The 17,104-nt window shown below is 37.8% G+C and overlaps 1 protein-coding gene across 1 annotated transcript in view; it reads right to left on the bottom strand.

Moving 5' to 3' along the window:
- Nucleotides 1-17,104, bottom strand: part of LOC149946011 (xylosyl- and glucuronyltransferase LARGE2s-like) — a 233,683-nt gene that overhangs the window by 129,061 nt on the left and 87,518 nt on the right. The window contains exon 2 of the mRNA XM_090171873.1: nt 15,595-15,659. The gene's annotated coding sequence lies outside the window, so the exon portion shown is untranslated. The remainder of the gene's footprint in view (nt 1-15,594; nt 15,660-17,104) is intronic.

Below are 17,104 nucleotides of genomic sequence, written 5' to 3' on the forward strand. Positions count from 1 at the left end.
CTTGTACTTTTTAACCTCGATTTCAGTAAAGGTTTCCTATTTGCCACTGAAATGAAATTCACAGGACTTTCAGGTGTCCCTGGTACTGTGGCAACAACGCAGACTTCTTATGAATTCTAAAAATTCTCTAACTTTTAATAAATTATTAAAATTCCCTGTGCCGTGGTTTAAAAAGATTCAAATCGTCTTTAACTGAAAATAAACTTAAATTTATGATGTGATGAAACAACGCTGCCAGGCAAATGATTCTCAACTGCTCCATAAAGGAATACAATGTTGCCAAATTAACATTATTTGTTTGAAATACAACGAAAATGTATATTTTTTCCTAAATAAAACATTTATGAGTTAATATGCAGGTTTAAAATATTTAGTAAAAACATAAATTTTTGAAAACTTGATAATAATTTTTTTCACCTTTTGTCTAAGATCAAAGTGTAGTATGGTTTGTCGTCATCTGCAAAAACATACGTAACGACGTCTGCCAGAGCTGTTGGATCAATTTATAAGACACATAATTGAATAAGGAATTAAATCCAATAATATCCAAAACTTCCCAAAATGGACATTTTCTTCCGCAAATAAATACTGCAGCCTAGTAAACTAAATCCAGACTTTATTAAATAGTCTCAAATATAAATAAAAGTTAGAGAAACATAATTCAAAAGCGTCTGTAATAAATGACACTATTCAAGTGCAGTATTTATTCAAACTAGCCTTCAGAATCACCAAACTCGGTTGCAATTCCGTAAACTGATTTTCTTTTATTGTTCAAACTTGAATGGGCGGATGAGAAAAGTTTAAATTTTCAAAAGGATCAGAAACGGAACCAACTCGCAAAAAAACCGATTTCTTTTCAAAGAGCACCTTTCCGGAAAATCAGGAGATTTTTCAGAGCCTGGAGTAAAGCGCCTCTGTTTACTCGGCATTACGAACTTTTGTTAACCCTTCAAGAAAACTTGGATAGGCTGCTCCCCCGGTTTTTGCTATACACTTTTTACCCCTATAGGTGTCCTGGTTTTTTGCAGGGGCTAAAACTCTTCTTGTTCTCTCCGTGTCAAGAATGAAGCGATCTTAATGAATGCAAATTATTCATACTTCTTTTCAAGACTCAGTGTCTGCGTTCGAAGATTTAGGAACACCGAATTTGCTGAAAAGGGGACGGGAATAGCGACGGAAAAAACTTCGAAAGAGCGGTTGGAATCAGGAAGACACCGTTGTGAGCTTCGACATGAGCGAAAAGAAGGAAAGTTTAAAAAGTGCTTCGTCTCATTTTCGTTCAAAGCCAACTACGATTTTGTTCCGGATCCATAATTAAGTTAAATAGTATAGAACTTACTCCTGATGAAGATAAATCGAAATAACGATAACAAATACAATGGGGGAGCGAAGTGAGAATGATAATAATAATCAGCTAGTCTTATACTCAAAGCACCACCTTAGGCCTAATTCATCAAGCGACTTTGAAAGCCTTTAATTAAAAAATATAATACAAAATAATGATAATAATAAGCTAGTCTAATACCCAAAGCACCACCTTAGACCCAAGTAATCGAGCGACTTTTAAAGCCATTAATGCGTGTGCCCGGGTTACAATGCGTAGGAGGGTAGTGGCACGCCCTTCATGCCACGCGAGCCAACAGCACCCTAAACTAACTATTACCGTTAACCTCGACAAGATATTATGGAAGGAGAAACCGAAGAGCTCGTGGGAAAACCCCTTAAACCAGTTGGCCTATTCGTAATATTAGTTCCACATCGGATCAAATGTACGGCCCCTGAGGCATCGCTATCGAGAGAAAATTTCATACCTCATGAATCGACGTAACATTTACATATGTGGTCTCAGCGGTTTCCAAGAAATTAATTTCCCAAATTTAAGGGCCCCCGAGGGCCCAAACAGATATAGCGCCTCTGAGAGTTTATCACACCTCATTAATGGACGTATCGTTCATATTCGTCGCCTCAGTGGTCACTGAGAAATCAGGGGCCCAAAGTTACGGGCCCCAGTGGGAATCGTGCTAGAACCACTTTAAATTTAAATTATCAATACTAAACCAAATTTTTTTTTATCTGGTTTTAAAAATAAGGTAACGATCCGCCAACCCGTTGAGTCTAGTTCAAAAAAAATTATATTCCCTCGGCACTAGCACCATTTCTAATTCTGTTCGGCACAAGCCTTTTACTACTACTACTACTACAACTACTGTTGCATTTCAGTCATAGCAATAGTCCCACTCAATAAGGATATATCGATGTGGAACTATAAAAAACGCATATTTCATTCGTAATTATCTAAGGATAAATCTTTGCGTTCCTAAAAAAAAATTCAAGTTATTCCACCATTTATTTGCTATACATAAATACTACTTTTATATTACGTACCGATTTCGCCTCTCGTATGAGCGTGCAAGATGAGGTGTACCGATTTCGCCTCTCGTATGAGCGTGAAAGGAGAGGTGTACCGATTTCGCCTCTCGTATGAGTGTGAAAGGAGAGGTGTACCGATTTCGCCTCTCGTATGAGCGTGAAAGGAGAGGTGTACCGATTTCGCCTCTCGTATGAGCGTGAAAAGAGAGGTGTACCGATTTCGCCTCTCGTATGAGCGTGAAAGGAGAGGTGTACCGATTTCGCCTCTCGTATGAGCGTGAAAGGACAGGTGTACCGATTTCGCCTCTCGTATGAGCGTGAAAAGAGAGGTGTACCGATTTCACCTCTCGTATGAGCGTGAAAGGAGAGGTGTACCGATTTCACCTCTCGTATGAGCGTGAAAGGAGAGGTGTACCGATTTCGCCTCTCATATGAGCGTGCAAGATGAGGTGTACCGATTTCGCCTCTCGTATGAGCGTGAAAGGAGAGGTGTACCGATTTCGCCTCTCGTATGAGCGTGAAAGGAGAGGTGTACCGATTTCGCCTCTCGTATGAGCGTGAAAGGAGAGGTGTACCGATTTCGCCTCTCGTATGAGCGTGAAAGGAGAGGTGTACCGATTTCGCCTCTCGTATGAGCGTGAAAAGAGAGGTGTACCGATTTCGCCTCTCGTATGAGCGTGAAAGGACAGGTGTACCGATTTCGCCTCTCGTATGAGCGTGAAAAGAGAGGTGTACCGATTTCGCCTCTCGTATGAGCGTGAAAGGAGAGGTGTACCGATTTCGCCTCTCGTATGAGCGTGAAAAGAGAGGTGTACCGATTTCGCCTCTCGTATGAGCGTGAAAGGAGAGGTGTACCGATTTCGCCTCTCGTATGAGCGTGAAAGGAGAGGTGTACCGATTTCACCTCTCGTATGAGCGTGAAAGGAGAGGTGTACCGATTTCGCCTCTCGTATGAGCGTGAAAAGAGAGGTGTACCGATTTCGCCCCTCGTATGAGCGTGAAAGGAGAGGTGTACCGATTTCGCCTCTCGTATGAGCGTGAAAGGACAGGTGTACCGATTTCGCCTCTCGTATGAGCGTGAAAGGAGAGGTGTACCGATTTCACCTCTCGTATGAGCGTGAAAGGAGAGGTGTACCGATTTCGCCTCTCGTATGAGCGTGCAAGATGAGGTGTACCGATTTCGCCTCTCGTATGAGCGTGCAAGATGAGGTGTACCGATTTCGCCTCTCGTATGAGCGTGCAAGATGAGGTGTACCGATTTCGCCTCTCGTATGAGCGTGAAAGGAGAGGTGTACCGATTTCGCCTCTCGTATGAGCGTGAAAAGAGAGGTGTACCGATTTCACCTCTCGTATGAGCGTGAAAGGAGAGGTGTACCGATTTCACCTCTCGTATGAGCGTGAAAGGAGAGGTGTACCGATTTCGCCTCTCGTATGAGCGTGCAAGATGAGGTGTACCGATTTCGCCTCTCGTATGAGCGTGCAAGATGAGGTGTACCGATTTCGCCTCTCGTATGAGCTTGAATGAGAACAGCATTAATTTCGCCTCACAAATGAGCGTTTCGTTCAGGAAAGTTCCCATCACTGATTTTATTTACTTCCACTGCACCGCGTCGAATAATTTTTTGGGGTACGCTCGCTCGAAAGAAAACAAGATTACGACGTGTTCCAGAGCTTGCCAAAAGTGTCTTGGACAAGATACGACCAAAAACTGCGTCCATATAATTTTATCTCGAACAAAGTAGCTTGTCAAAAACGAGACATCTTACTCCGACTTTCAAAGACTTTAAGTCGCGCAACAAGGTAGCCAAAAAATGGAGAGAGGGGGACTCTGTCGGGAAAGATCGGAACTAATTTCCCTTTAATGGCCGGCTGAATGACAGCCAACGAAAACCGTAGAAAAAATTTCCGTTCTTCAAAAATCGTTTAAGCTTTTAAAGTGTCGTGCATGATCCGAGAGTGTTTCACAAGCGTCGCTTGCAAAAACCAAGTATCCGCTAATTATAGCCGCCAATAGATCTTCGGGCACGCGCCCCAAGAAAGAAGGCCAATCATCTATTCCGGATAATTTCCCGTCATTTCCCGGCGATTACTTTTACGGGCGTTTTAAGTTGAAATCCTTTTTAGGACGACACCAACGTCTTTTTTCCTCGCTGGTGTAACAAAGCCCGACGAAGCCGATTAAAAATTGATCATCTTTTAATTGAAACGTCAATTGGAAAGTCCACCGGTGATTAAAGATTCGCCCATTCCTCCTCACCCCCCCCCCTACGCCCCTCAATGTCCACCTACCGAAATATTAAAGAAAATTATTAAGACCCGTTCACAAATTGCTTACAAGGAAGCAAACATTTAGAGGGAAGCCATTAGAGGTTTTATATTAATGATTTTATTTAAACTAGATGACGCTAGATAAAGGGGGATTTTTTTTATAAAATCGATTTATTTTATTTTAATTTTTATTAATTTAAGGGACTTTGGGAATTTTTATTTACTTTTTTATGTTTATTGACAAACCACTTTATTGATATTTTTCTGACTTTTTGATTTTAATTGATTTAACTTGACTTTTTAATTTTATTGATTTTTCCAATATTCTGTTACCTTCTTAACAAATTGATTAATAATTTGCGTGAATAAGCTGTAACGAATATTTTTCAATACGTTACCCCTCTTTTAGATTTTGTTAGGGAACAATTATTTACGTCCTTCGGCATCCCCATATGGTCGCGTTGGATAGTTTGTAGGAATGGGAAGTAGTTAGCGAAAGGCCAAAAGAGGGATCCAACGTGTTTCCATTGTTACTACTCTGCTAAAAGGAACCTCTATAGATGCCCGAAATTGCCCTCCTGTCAACCCAGGCACTGATTTATACTTTTACGGTCGTCTTTAGAATCGACGGTGAATAGCGTATAGTGTGCATGCCGCGTGTATTTATTATTGAACTCGAACCTTTGCCAGATTTTCTCGACCAATGCTTACAATTATAGTAATGCGCCTCGATATTATTGTTTGGTGTAATTGTCACCGAATGTGTGCGCGTCTTGTGATCTCAAGAAAGTGAAACACATGGGCGCTTGAAATAAAGCCCTACGTTGAAATTTGGTGATTGGTCAAACCATAGTGTCCCTCCACGTGACAGCCCGTCATAGTAATTCGATTGGGTAACGAAAAAACCAGAATGGACCCAAAAAGTCACGTGGCCTATACAACAAAACTGGAAGACAAGAAGAAGAATCGAAGAAGAGGACCCGTATCTCCGGACCGAAAGGAAAGGATGATCTTAAACACCCCGCTCCGGATGACCTTAATAGAAGGAACATAGTTTTCGCGCTGGTCGCAATCTATGGATGTCTCCAGTCAATTGATCAGTTATCGCCGGACCATGGTTTTCCTCTGGCGATCACCACCACGACATCGTAGACGATAGTAGTAGCCTCACCTTATCTCCAACGTCTCAAGCCTTCAACTCGTCTCTTCAACTCTACGAACTCTCTCCTCGCATCTACCTTTTTAATTTTATTTTCAAGTCTCGAGACCGACGATAATCAAGAATAGTGATGAGTACTTTTTATATGGCGCAATTAGTGTATATAGTAGACCGCGAATTTTTAGTAGTCTGGCATTGGTCGAGTGCATGCTGCATGTAGTTATTTTGGGGGTCATGTATATTAATCTAGTAGTATTTTATTTGTTAGCGGTATTGTTTGGTTTTTATTTAGTAGTTCGATTCGAAATGTTTGTCAATAGTAATTTTAGAAGTTGATCATTAAATCAGAATCTGGGTATGGCAAAACAACTTGTCCTTATTTAATAATTCATTAGCGTCCTTACGAACCATTTTAATCTAGTAGCATAGTGGTAGTATATGTCAACGCTAGGCACCTATAGGCCTATAGTAGTAGTAGAAAAGCGTCACACTACATTTTGACAATTTTTAAATAATTGTTTTATGAGAATGGTGTAAGACAAATGAATCTGCTTTGTATTATGTTTCTAAACATTTATCGTTTCTCGGAGAATTTCTAAATTACACTTGAATGATTTACCAAAATTATTTAAAATTGGCGTTTTAAGTCACTCTTTAGCCATCTTTTTCGATTTTTTATCGATTCGATAAGTTTGAACACTCCTAACCAAGTAACAACTGTTATTTTTTAATTTGCTTATTTTTGGAACCAAGATATGAATTAATTAAAAGACGATTACCAGGCTCCTAATCGCCTCTGGCTTAGGACAATTTATTTGAGCGTTACTCTAACAATACAGCACTATGTTGAAGGAGCCCTTAACCTATCTGGTAGCAGATTTAACTACATTTAATTATTACTTGTAAATTATTAAAATTATTGTGCTTTGAATTGGCATTGCAACAGAAACTATTTTGTTAGATTTTTATAAATATTTATTAAATATAGGAAGAATTACTAATTCAATATAAAAACACTATTTTAAGAGATATTTTATGTTAGAGCCATAAACAGAAATTCTACTCAGAAAACAATCGGCTTGAAAAAGGAACAAGCAATATTAAATATTTTTCACGGTATAGTTATTTTAAAATATAGATTAGTGGTTGCATCTGGTAACACGTCGAGTTATTAAAAATCCGCCTATGATGGCGTAACCCCTGTTAAAGCATTTTCGCACGTAATCGTCCTATATTTCGTAAAATAATATAATAATTTAAAATTCACTACCATTGAAATTAACTATACAAATGTAGGGTTAGCTTCTCCGCATTACTCCCAAAGAAATTGACTCTGACAAATGAAACTACGTGAACAATTTGGATGTGGTCCGGTGGTCTCTCCGTGGCAGGCAGCGATTCCTTTCTGTGCAGATAAGCCATTCTTTCATATTTAATGCTTGTAATTCTAACACGCGAACTAATGTATTCTTTTTCACTCGACCAAACCAATAATGTCTTTATTTCTACATGGCGAGAATGGCTACTTGAAGCGATGTTTAGCGTTTCTAGCGCCATCCATCTCAAAGTCTGCCAGTATGTTCCTTAGAGACCCAATTTCAACAGACCCAGTATCTCACGGGTTCCTAAATAACCCCGGCGGCTCCAGCCTCCAATCTCTGAGACCGGAGACCTGCGATTTCTATGGAGACTGGAGGTGTGGAGACCGGAGGCCTCTAGTCGCGATGGAGACTGAAAGCCCAACCTTCCAATGGAAACTGGAGGACCGGAGATCCAACCTTCCAGTGGACACTAGAGGCCCAACCTTCCAGAGGAGACCGGAGGATCAGAAACCCAACCTTCCAGTGGAGACCAGAGACCCAACCTTCCAGTGGAGACCGGAGGCCCAACCTTCCAGTGGAAACCAGGCCCAACCTTCCAGTGGAAACCAGACCCAACCTTCCAGTGAAAACTGGAGGACCAGAGACCCAACCTTCCAGTGGAGACTGTAGAACCAGAGACCCAACCTTTCAGTGGAGACTGGAGACCAAAGGTGTTGCCAACCTATGCTTCCGACGCCTGTGCAACACACCCTGATGATGTTATTCTTCCCTATTTCGAAACCGCTGATCGTCCCCATCACCTAGTCATTCTCCCCAAGTATAAACAAATACGTGATTGACCAAAACATAGATTATAACTATGGTACAGGTTTCATTTTAACGTCCTAAGATATACTTATCTCGCAAGAGATTAATAATACTTCTGCCAGCAAACACAAGCATTAGTCAATTTCCGGGATTATGAGATATACGAAGCTACTTCAAACGTTTTATAAATGCGGCGGTGAGATTGAATCGCGACCAGAATCCAATAAAAGCCGGCGAAATAAGTTTCACTGGAGCCCAAATTCAAAATGATTTAATTTTCTAAAGGACGCTTAACTAGGTCATTTATAGAGCGGAAGTTTCAACTTCGGGGATTTGAACTTCATTCGCTTCCGGGTAGGATCCCTTCTGAATTTCCATCTAACTTAGTTTATTTTTAAAATAAATAGAGTGGAATAACTTGTTTGCTGAATCCCCTCAAATTTCATTCCAAATAAATAAATTTAAAAACCAGATGTAACTGAAGCGTAGCATCTTCATCACCGATTCAAATGTTAATTTGAAACGATTTCAACGAAAATTTTAACGTGATTAGGTATTCCAAGGAACTCTGTCGTAATGAAGCTCAAATTTTAAATTGATATTTGTGATCTGAGATATAATTATAGCAAGATAAGCTACTACCCAAGGCACTACCTTTGACCTAAGTCATGTTGCGACTTTTAACAGGGTTGCCACAGTTTTTTTACAATCAAATTTCCTGACTTTTCCCGATTTTCCCTGACTTATTTTGTGCCAAGATTTTTTATTTTATAACCTAAAAAATTTCCAATTTGAAACCAAAATTAAATTCCCTGACTTTTCCCTGATTTGTAGACTATTTTTAAAATTCCCTGACTTTTTCCCTGATTTTTATACCAATATTCAAATTCCCTGACTTTTCCCTGATTTGTAGACTAATTTTTAAAATTCCCTGACTTTTTCCCTGATTTTTATACCCATATTCAAAATCCCTGACTTTTCTCTGATTTTTAGACTAATTTTTAAAATTCCCTGACTTTTCCCTGATTGTTTTACCCATATTCAAATTCCCGGTCTTTTCCAGGAATTCCAAGTTTTCCAGTTACCGTGGCAACCCTGGTTAATGTCTTTAATTCAGGTGGCCACGTTACAATGCGTAGGAGGGTGGTGGCAAGCCCTTCGTGGCACTCAGCCAACCGCTCTCTACACTCACTATTACCGTTAACCTCAACAAGTTTTTATGGAAAGGTGAAACCGAAACCTACTGGAAAAACCCCTTTCAACAAAGAGGAAAAAACTGGCAAACTACACACAAACGTGTCATCTACGTCTGGTTCAAAATCCAAGTTCACAACATCAAGCCACATGTGTAAAACTAAGATTTCAAACCATAATATTTCCGACTCGCTTGACCAATTAACTTATATTTCTAGAAGCTATACCCTTATCTTTGGACGTAAACATACCGCATTATTAGGTTATCTTCCATTTAACCGCTTTGCGTCGATATTTGCGTAGAACTTTCGTAGTGTACGGAGCTTAAAAAGCGTTTTATCCCGTTGGCTGTACACTATCCAAAATAATGAAAAATAATTATCATCGGGGCTTTTTTGCGGGTCTCCGGGGAAGAGTGGCCCAAAAGCTTTCTCCACTAACGCGCGCACGAGCAAGCGCGGAGTCACTCTCTTTAAGTGGCAATCCATGTTTTCTTCTTCTTACGTCGACCACTTTTTAAGACGGCGTCGGAAACTAGTGTCGAAATCGGCCTCGGCAGGCCGGACCAGCCGAGCGATATTTATATACACAAAGGCTTATATCGCGGACCAATATTCTCCGCAACCGGAACAGCCACTCAACGAAGGAATAAGGTCGCGCGCTCCTGAATGTATTTGATCTCGGCGAAGATTATCGTGTCGCTGGGCAATCAAAGGGAAGAATGAAATGGCCTACGCCGCGCCGCTCAGAATATATACGAATAGCGTTATAGCCGTAACGTAGCATTTTATTTGTTTCATCTTCGTACGAGATTTTTATTAGCAGATAGCGTAATTGTGTGATGATGGTCTGACTAAAGTATCCTATTACGAGGGAACAGATTGAGTGAGTTACGCAGTCGTATCGGCTCAGAGCTTAGCGCCATCTGCTGCAATACGTGTCAACTAAATGTGAGAGGAAATAGTGGATGTTTCAATTTAAATGGTTCTAAGCTGAACCACTAGCTACGTACGTAAATAATCAAGGCCCGTGCATGCTCGAATTGTTTTTCTGGTCCTTCGAATGCGCCGCAAATTCCCGCTAGGTGCGCGTGTACGTCGAATCTACTGCACAGGCCTTGTCATATTAGCATAGGCCATGGTGATTAAGCAAGTGTCGGTTCGAAGTGAAGTAGCTCTTTTTTCAACAGATGTCGCTAGCGCCGACATCAAAACACGACAGTGAAGCTACATTTTTACCCAAAAGGCGTTGATTGGTTCGTTTGTAAATTAAATAATTAATCACATAAATTAAAGTAATTTTGAACAATATTTTTACACGAAATAGAGTATAAGTTGTCTAAATATAATAATCTACTACGGTTCTCTGACAACGTTATTGTTTCGCTATTTTGAATTTTAGCTTCCTTTGCCATAAATAGATGGCACCACGCTATCCAGTAAAGTCGTGTTTTTCGAAAAATAGGATAGAGCATTGGCTATCTCTATAGGACCGCGTTTAAAGAATAAAACTAATTTTTAAGTATTTTTTTATAAAACTAAATATTAATATTACATTATTTTAAAATCGAATATGAGTTAACATATATCTATTGTTTAAAGTTGTATATTTTGGCAATTTTCACTATAAAAACATTTTGAAATCTTTATTTTTAATTTAATTTTAAATATTTAATAATTTTACGAATTTCGCTTAAGAACAACTCTTATATGAAAAAATAACTTCACAGTCTTGGCTTAGTTCAAACGAGTTGTCCCAAGGCAAATTCCCTTTTAAAACCAAATAAACAGATGCATGCCGAAATTGGTCATTTATTGGCTGTAATTCAAACAGAGAACTTGTAACATTGCATTTATAATAGGCGTAAGCATCAGCTTACCGCACACGTCACAATAAATTATGATGTTTTATATAAAATATATAATTCGGCTAGGAAGTAATAATTTAATAAAAGCCATTAGTGAAACAACGCTTATATGGCGTATATTCATGAAAACTGAAAATAACACGAAGATACAATCCAGCCAGACATACTTGATGATGTTATAGCTTTTGATTTCAAAAGTGAAAATTAACGAAAATAATAATTAAAATTGTTAAAAATAAAGGAGCTTAAAACCAACCCGAGCCGAATCAAAATTGTAAAATAATACTTTTCCCTATGTTTACAGGATTAAGGAAATTTTATCTTAATACATTATATTAAGTATTATAAAAAAACAACCACAGGAATATTTTCCTGTCTCATAAGAATAATATTGTCTTGAAAATAAAATGCTTTTAATGCAAATAGGCACGTTTAACTCAGGTACGCAATAAAGACATCATTAGTAAACCTGTCTATTTGCAGGAAATATGTCCAAAATAATAGGTCCAGGTAGCAGATTTCTTTTTCAATACTCGCTAAATAAAAACAAAACTATACATAAAATAATAATATAATTAAGAAATATTCCTTTGAAAATCATAAAAATTTCTGAAATCTTTGAGTTCCGTGGAATCTGTGGAATGTGATTGTGTCTAAAGCCTAAACTAGGTGAAAAATAAAAGATAATCGATCGATAACAACAGGAATCCGTACCTGGAATGGATTGTGGATGGCTAAGAATGGCGATCGAAATTGGAGCTGACAGGTGTTCAACCGGCGTCATATTCTTAACAACAAAACCTGATGTTCTCCATGGCGTCGAAGGCTGGCGCCGTTCAAATTGTGTTTGTTACATAAACATACCTACCGTGTCCTCCCCTTTTTTCGCAATCATTTCAGAACTTGGGCCCACCAAAAAATTTATCCAAATCATCTTTAGTCTATGGTTTTGCGACTAAGTGCAAATCTCAGATATCATGGAAAATATATTATTTAAAACCAATTACTATTTAATAATAACGGTGTTCCAAAAATACCACTTTCTTCGAATATTATGCCATTTTATACCATATTTACCACTTAATGGTTCAATAATGGTGAATAGTAAATAGTGGTAAATAAAGGTAAATAGTGGTAAATAATGGTAAATAATAATAAGGAGTGGTAAATAAAGGTAAATAGTGGTAAATAATGGTAAATAATAATAAATAGTGGTAAATAAAGGTAAATAATGGTAAATAGTGGTAAATAATGGTAAATAGTGGTAAATAAAGGTAAATAGTGGAAAAGGTAAATAATGATAAATAGTGGTAAATAAAGGTAAATAGTGGTAAATAAAAGTAAATAATGGTAAATAGAGGTAAATAATAATAAATAGGGGTAAATAAAGGTAAATAGTAGTAAATAATGGTAAATAGGGGTAAATAATGGCAAATAATGGTAAATAGGGGTAAATAATGGCCAATATTGATAAGTAATAAAACAATATGGTTCAATAATGACAAGTAATGGTAAATAAGGTGGAATAATGGTAATGATGGTTAATGTTGGTGTATATGGTATGACAATATGTGAGATCAAGAAAATCATTAATAAACCGGAATATATAAAATTTTGAAGATCTTAAGCTTTATTAAGGTTTAAGTTTCAAATACTGTAAATAATTCATGGAAATTATTGATTTACCACTTTTTCCAATTTACCATAACGTTATGGAGTGGTTAGCACTTTCGCCTCACAGCAAAAGGAGCCGGGTTCGATCCCAGCTTGTGGCACTGGGTGAAACCTCGGAACTAGTCCTTCCGCGTTGAGTTTGTAAGTTCTCTCCCCACTGGTTTAAGAGGGTTTTCCCCAAGCTCTTCGGTTTCCCCTTCCATAAAAACTTGTCGAGGTTAACGGTAATAGTTAGTGTAGGGAGCTGTTGGTTCGCGTGGCATGAAGGGCTTGCCGCCACCCTCCTACGCGTTGTAGCCCGGCCACCTGAATTAATGGCTTTAAAAGTCGCTTGATGACTTAGGCCTAAGGTGGTGCCTTGGATATTAGCCTAGCTGATTTAGTCTAGCTGACTTAGGCCTAAGCTGTTGCCTTGGGTATTAGCCTAGCTGATTATTATTATAATTTATTACCTTTGTTTACCACTTTATAGAAAACCTGATAAATACGTCTACTTTGGAACCTTGAATAATAAATACACACATAATAATTAAATAAACTTCTTACTGTTAATTTTATTAGCTTGAATAATTATTTCAATTTATAATATGAAAATACATATTTCTTGTTTTATACTGTAGAGGTATATAAGTTACTTCTGTTATTAATAAATGCATACGCCGCTGATCCCGGTGAAGAGTGGCATCGGAACGATTTATAACTGTGACCTAAATGTTATTCACTTTAATATATTGAAAGTGACCAACTCTGAATTTCAGGTAGTAGTTTTACTTGAAATCTAGGTTACCCGCGGTTATAAAGTGGTCAGCATTACCCATTAATAAACGTAAGCGTTTACTTCATTTTATACACAGTAGATGGCGCTATTTTCATATTAGGTTTCATTCGTCAAAGCAAATGGTGAAAAATTGGTCATCGTCGTAGGCTGAGCCGATTTGGATGAAATTTGAACTTAACTATAAGGGATTTTGAATTTCAAAGTTATTTCAGATATCACTAAATTTGAGATTTCCGCTTTTTTAGCTGAATTATGCAACTTATTTTCGACAAGATTTCAGGGTTTTCAAGCTGATTTCAAGATTTCTAAAATAATTTTTCTCTGGAGTGTACGGTATTTTTAGGAATAACGCACAGCTCAGTGTCATAATCCGATTTTTTTCATAAAAGTTCAGACCAGTGGCCAAAAGTGTAAAAATTATAAAATATGGCAAAAAGTGCCCAATTTGTGATATTATAATTTTGCCGATAAGTATTTACAAGTGTATTAATTATTTAATTGGATTTCGGAGTTTAATTTAAAAGCAATTGCAAAAATATTTCACCGAAATAGTTCAGTACTTAAAAAACTATTTAAATCAGTACTTTATAATCATCTTTCTTTAAACCCCCGAAGTAGGCAATTTATGATTCATGTAATCAATTAATATGCTTTAAAATCCCACATTTTATACAGTGATACACTTTATAATAGCCCTTTAAGTCAGCTAGTACTGTACTTTATAATTGCACTTAAGGTCAGCTAATACTGTACTTTATAATAGCCCTTAAAGTCAGCTAGTACTGTACTTCATAATAGCCCTTTAAGGATAGTACAGTACTTTATAATAGCCCTTACAGTCAGCTAGTACTGCACTTTATAATACCCCTTAAAGTCAGCTAATACTGTACTTTATAATAGCCCTTTAAGGATAGTATTGTACTTTATAATAGCCCTTTAAGTCAGTTAGTACTGTACTTGATAATATTTTTTCCAGCCAGTTCTCTATAATCCCCAGTAATCCAATAATTGATAAATACTCTTTAAGCCAGTAAATCATAATCACCCCTTTGAGCCAGTACTTCATAATTTCCTTTAAGCTAGTAATTTAAACTTTCTCTTTAGCCAGTACTTCCATCTTGCTCTTTAAGCCAGTACTTCATAATTACCCCTTTGAGCCTGTAATTCATAATCCCCTTTAAGCCACTACTTCAATCTTGCTCTTTAAGCCAGTACTTTATAATCACCCCTTTGAGCCAGTACTTCATAATCCCCTTAAAGCTAGTACTTTAAACTTGCTCTTTAAGCCAGTACTTCATAATCACCCCTTTGAGCCAGTACTTCATAATTCCCTTTAAGCTAGTAATTTAAACTTTCTCTTTAGCCAGTACTTCCATCTTGCTCTTTAAGCCAGTACTTCATAATTACCCCTTTGAGCTAGTAATTTAAACTTTCTCTTTAGCCAGTACTTCCATCTTGCTCTTTAAGCCAGTACTTCATAATCACCCCTTTGAGCCAGTACTTAATAATTTCCTTTAAGCTAGTAATTTAAACTTTCTCTTTAGCCAGTACTTCCATCTTGCTCTTTAAGCCAGTACTTCATAATTACCCCTTTGAGCCTGTAATTCATAATTCCCTTTAAGCTAGTAATTTAAACTTTCTCTTTAGCCAGTACTTCCATCTTGCTCTTTAAGCCAGTACTTCATAATTACCCCTTTGAGCCTGTAATTCATAATCCCCTTTAAGCCACTACTTCAATCTTGCTCTTTAAGCCAGTACTTCATAATCACCCCTTTGAGCCAGTACTTCATAATCCCCTTAAAGCTAGTACTTTAAACTTGCTCTTTAAGCCAGTACTTCATAATCACCCCTTTGAGCCAGTACTTCATAATCCCCTTAAAGCTAGTACTTTAAACTTGCTCTTTAAGCCAGTACTTCATAATCACCCCTTTGAGCCAGTACTTCATAATCCCCTTAAAGCTAGTACTTTAAACTTGCTCTTTAAGCCAGTACTTCATAATCACCCCTTTGAGCCAGTACTTCATAATCAACTTAAAGCTAGTACTTTAAACTTGCTCTTTAAGCCAGTACTTCAAACTTACTCTTTAAGACAGTACTTCATAACCCCCCTGTAAGTTAATACTTCGTAATCCCCCATCTTAAAGCCAGTACTTACCGTCTAAGATTGATTAAATAGCAGAAAGCCCATCCGTCGGTAATGAATTAATGATCATCTTTTATCTGCAATAAAACAAACCACATCGTTAATAGTGAGTCGCTCAGAATGGACGCGCGCATTCACCCATAATAGTCGAAATGAGTCATTTATATCGTTTTGCCGTTAAATCGAAACTCTTCGTAAATGTGCTAATCCGCGGGGAGGCATTAATCTAGGCGCCGCGGCGTGAGAATCGCTCAAAGTTAAAATTCATTACCAAAAGTTGCCATCATTTTACGCTCGGAGTTTGCCGATCATAATAGAGTAATATCCCGCCAGAGGGCCAAGCCGGTTCTTTTTTCTTTTTTAAACCCATCAAATTTCGCCACGATGTTTCCATTTCTCAAAAAGGAGAGTAATAACGTCTAACATAGAACAGACCCACCAGAGATAGCCGGCCATTTATGCCTACTTATACGTGATAGCTTAAGACGCCCGATAAGCCGCGTGATCCGAAACTCAAGGATATAGATTGAGCTATTTCGAACTTAAGTGCACCAGAGTACCCAGGGAATACACCGGATTACCCCACGAGTGCACCAGGGTGCTCCGAGAGCTTGGGGCGGTTAACTGATTACGAAACAAACAAAAATTCGACTTTATCGTAAGACCTCAATCCCAATTTACAAATAATCAACCGTCCAGGCTTACAATAACAATGTGAACTAGTGTTGTTAATTTTACGGAAAAATAAAATGCTTAAAAATTTCCGGAAAATATTCTGCAAATCGGAAAAATAAAAAATTGAAACATAAATTAGTTTTTAAGGGTTTTGAATGTTTTCAACTTTTTATCGATATAAAATGTCTAATATCAGTAAACATACTACCAAACATTAATAGTGTTACATTGTTAATCAGAATAAACTAGTTTTTTTATTTTCAGATTCGAAAAAATGAGGGGAAAATGCCGCTTTATTTAAATTGACCAGCAATATATTAGACTAATCATGGAATGAAAAAAAATTCGGAAAAATACGGAAAATTTTCCGTAAATAAGGCCTCGGTCATTTTAAGCGGAAAAATTTCCGACTTACAACAATATCATGAACCCTAAAACTATTAAATTTGTTTTTCCTATCGAAAACGAATAATACTATCAAATGAGAAAACTAAGTATTAAATTAGTGTAATTAGAAAAATTGATAATTTAGGTTCCGGTATAAAACTATTATATGTTACGTCACAATTCAACTTCCCCTCCCCCCTGGAACATTCCCCCTAGAGTGCACCAGAGTACTCCGTAATGGCTTAAGACAAACAAGATTATAAGAAGCGCGACACATTACCCGAGGATATAAAATAGGCTATGCGGGGTGATATTGCAGCGCGGGTACCTCGTGTGTACACCAGGGTCCCCGAGTTTGCACCAGGGTACTCCGAGAACCGTTCGTTTGGGTAAGCTTTGAAAATGGATCGTTTTCGCTTTACAGTCTTCCGGTGAATTATGTTCGAAACGTGTTCGCGGA

Source organism: Leiobunum rupestre, chromosome 4 (genome assembly GCF_980474605.1).
Source record: "Leiobunum rupestre chromosome 4, qqLeiRupe1.1.hap1, whole genome shotgun sequence".
NCBI classification, from domain to species: domain Eukaryota; kingdom Metazoa; phylum Arthropoda; class Arachnida; order Opiliones; family Sclerosomatidae; genus Leiobunum; species Leiobunum rupestre.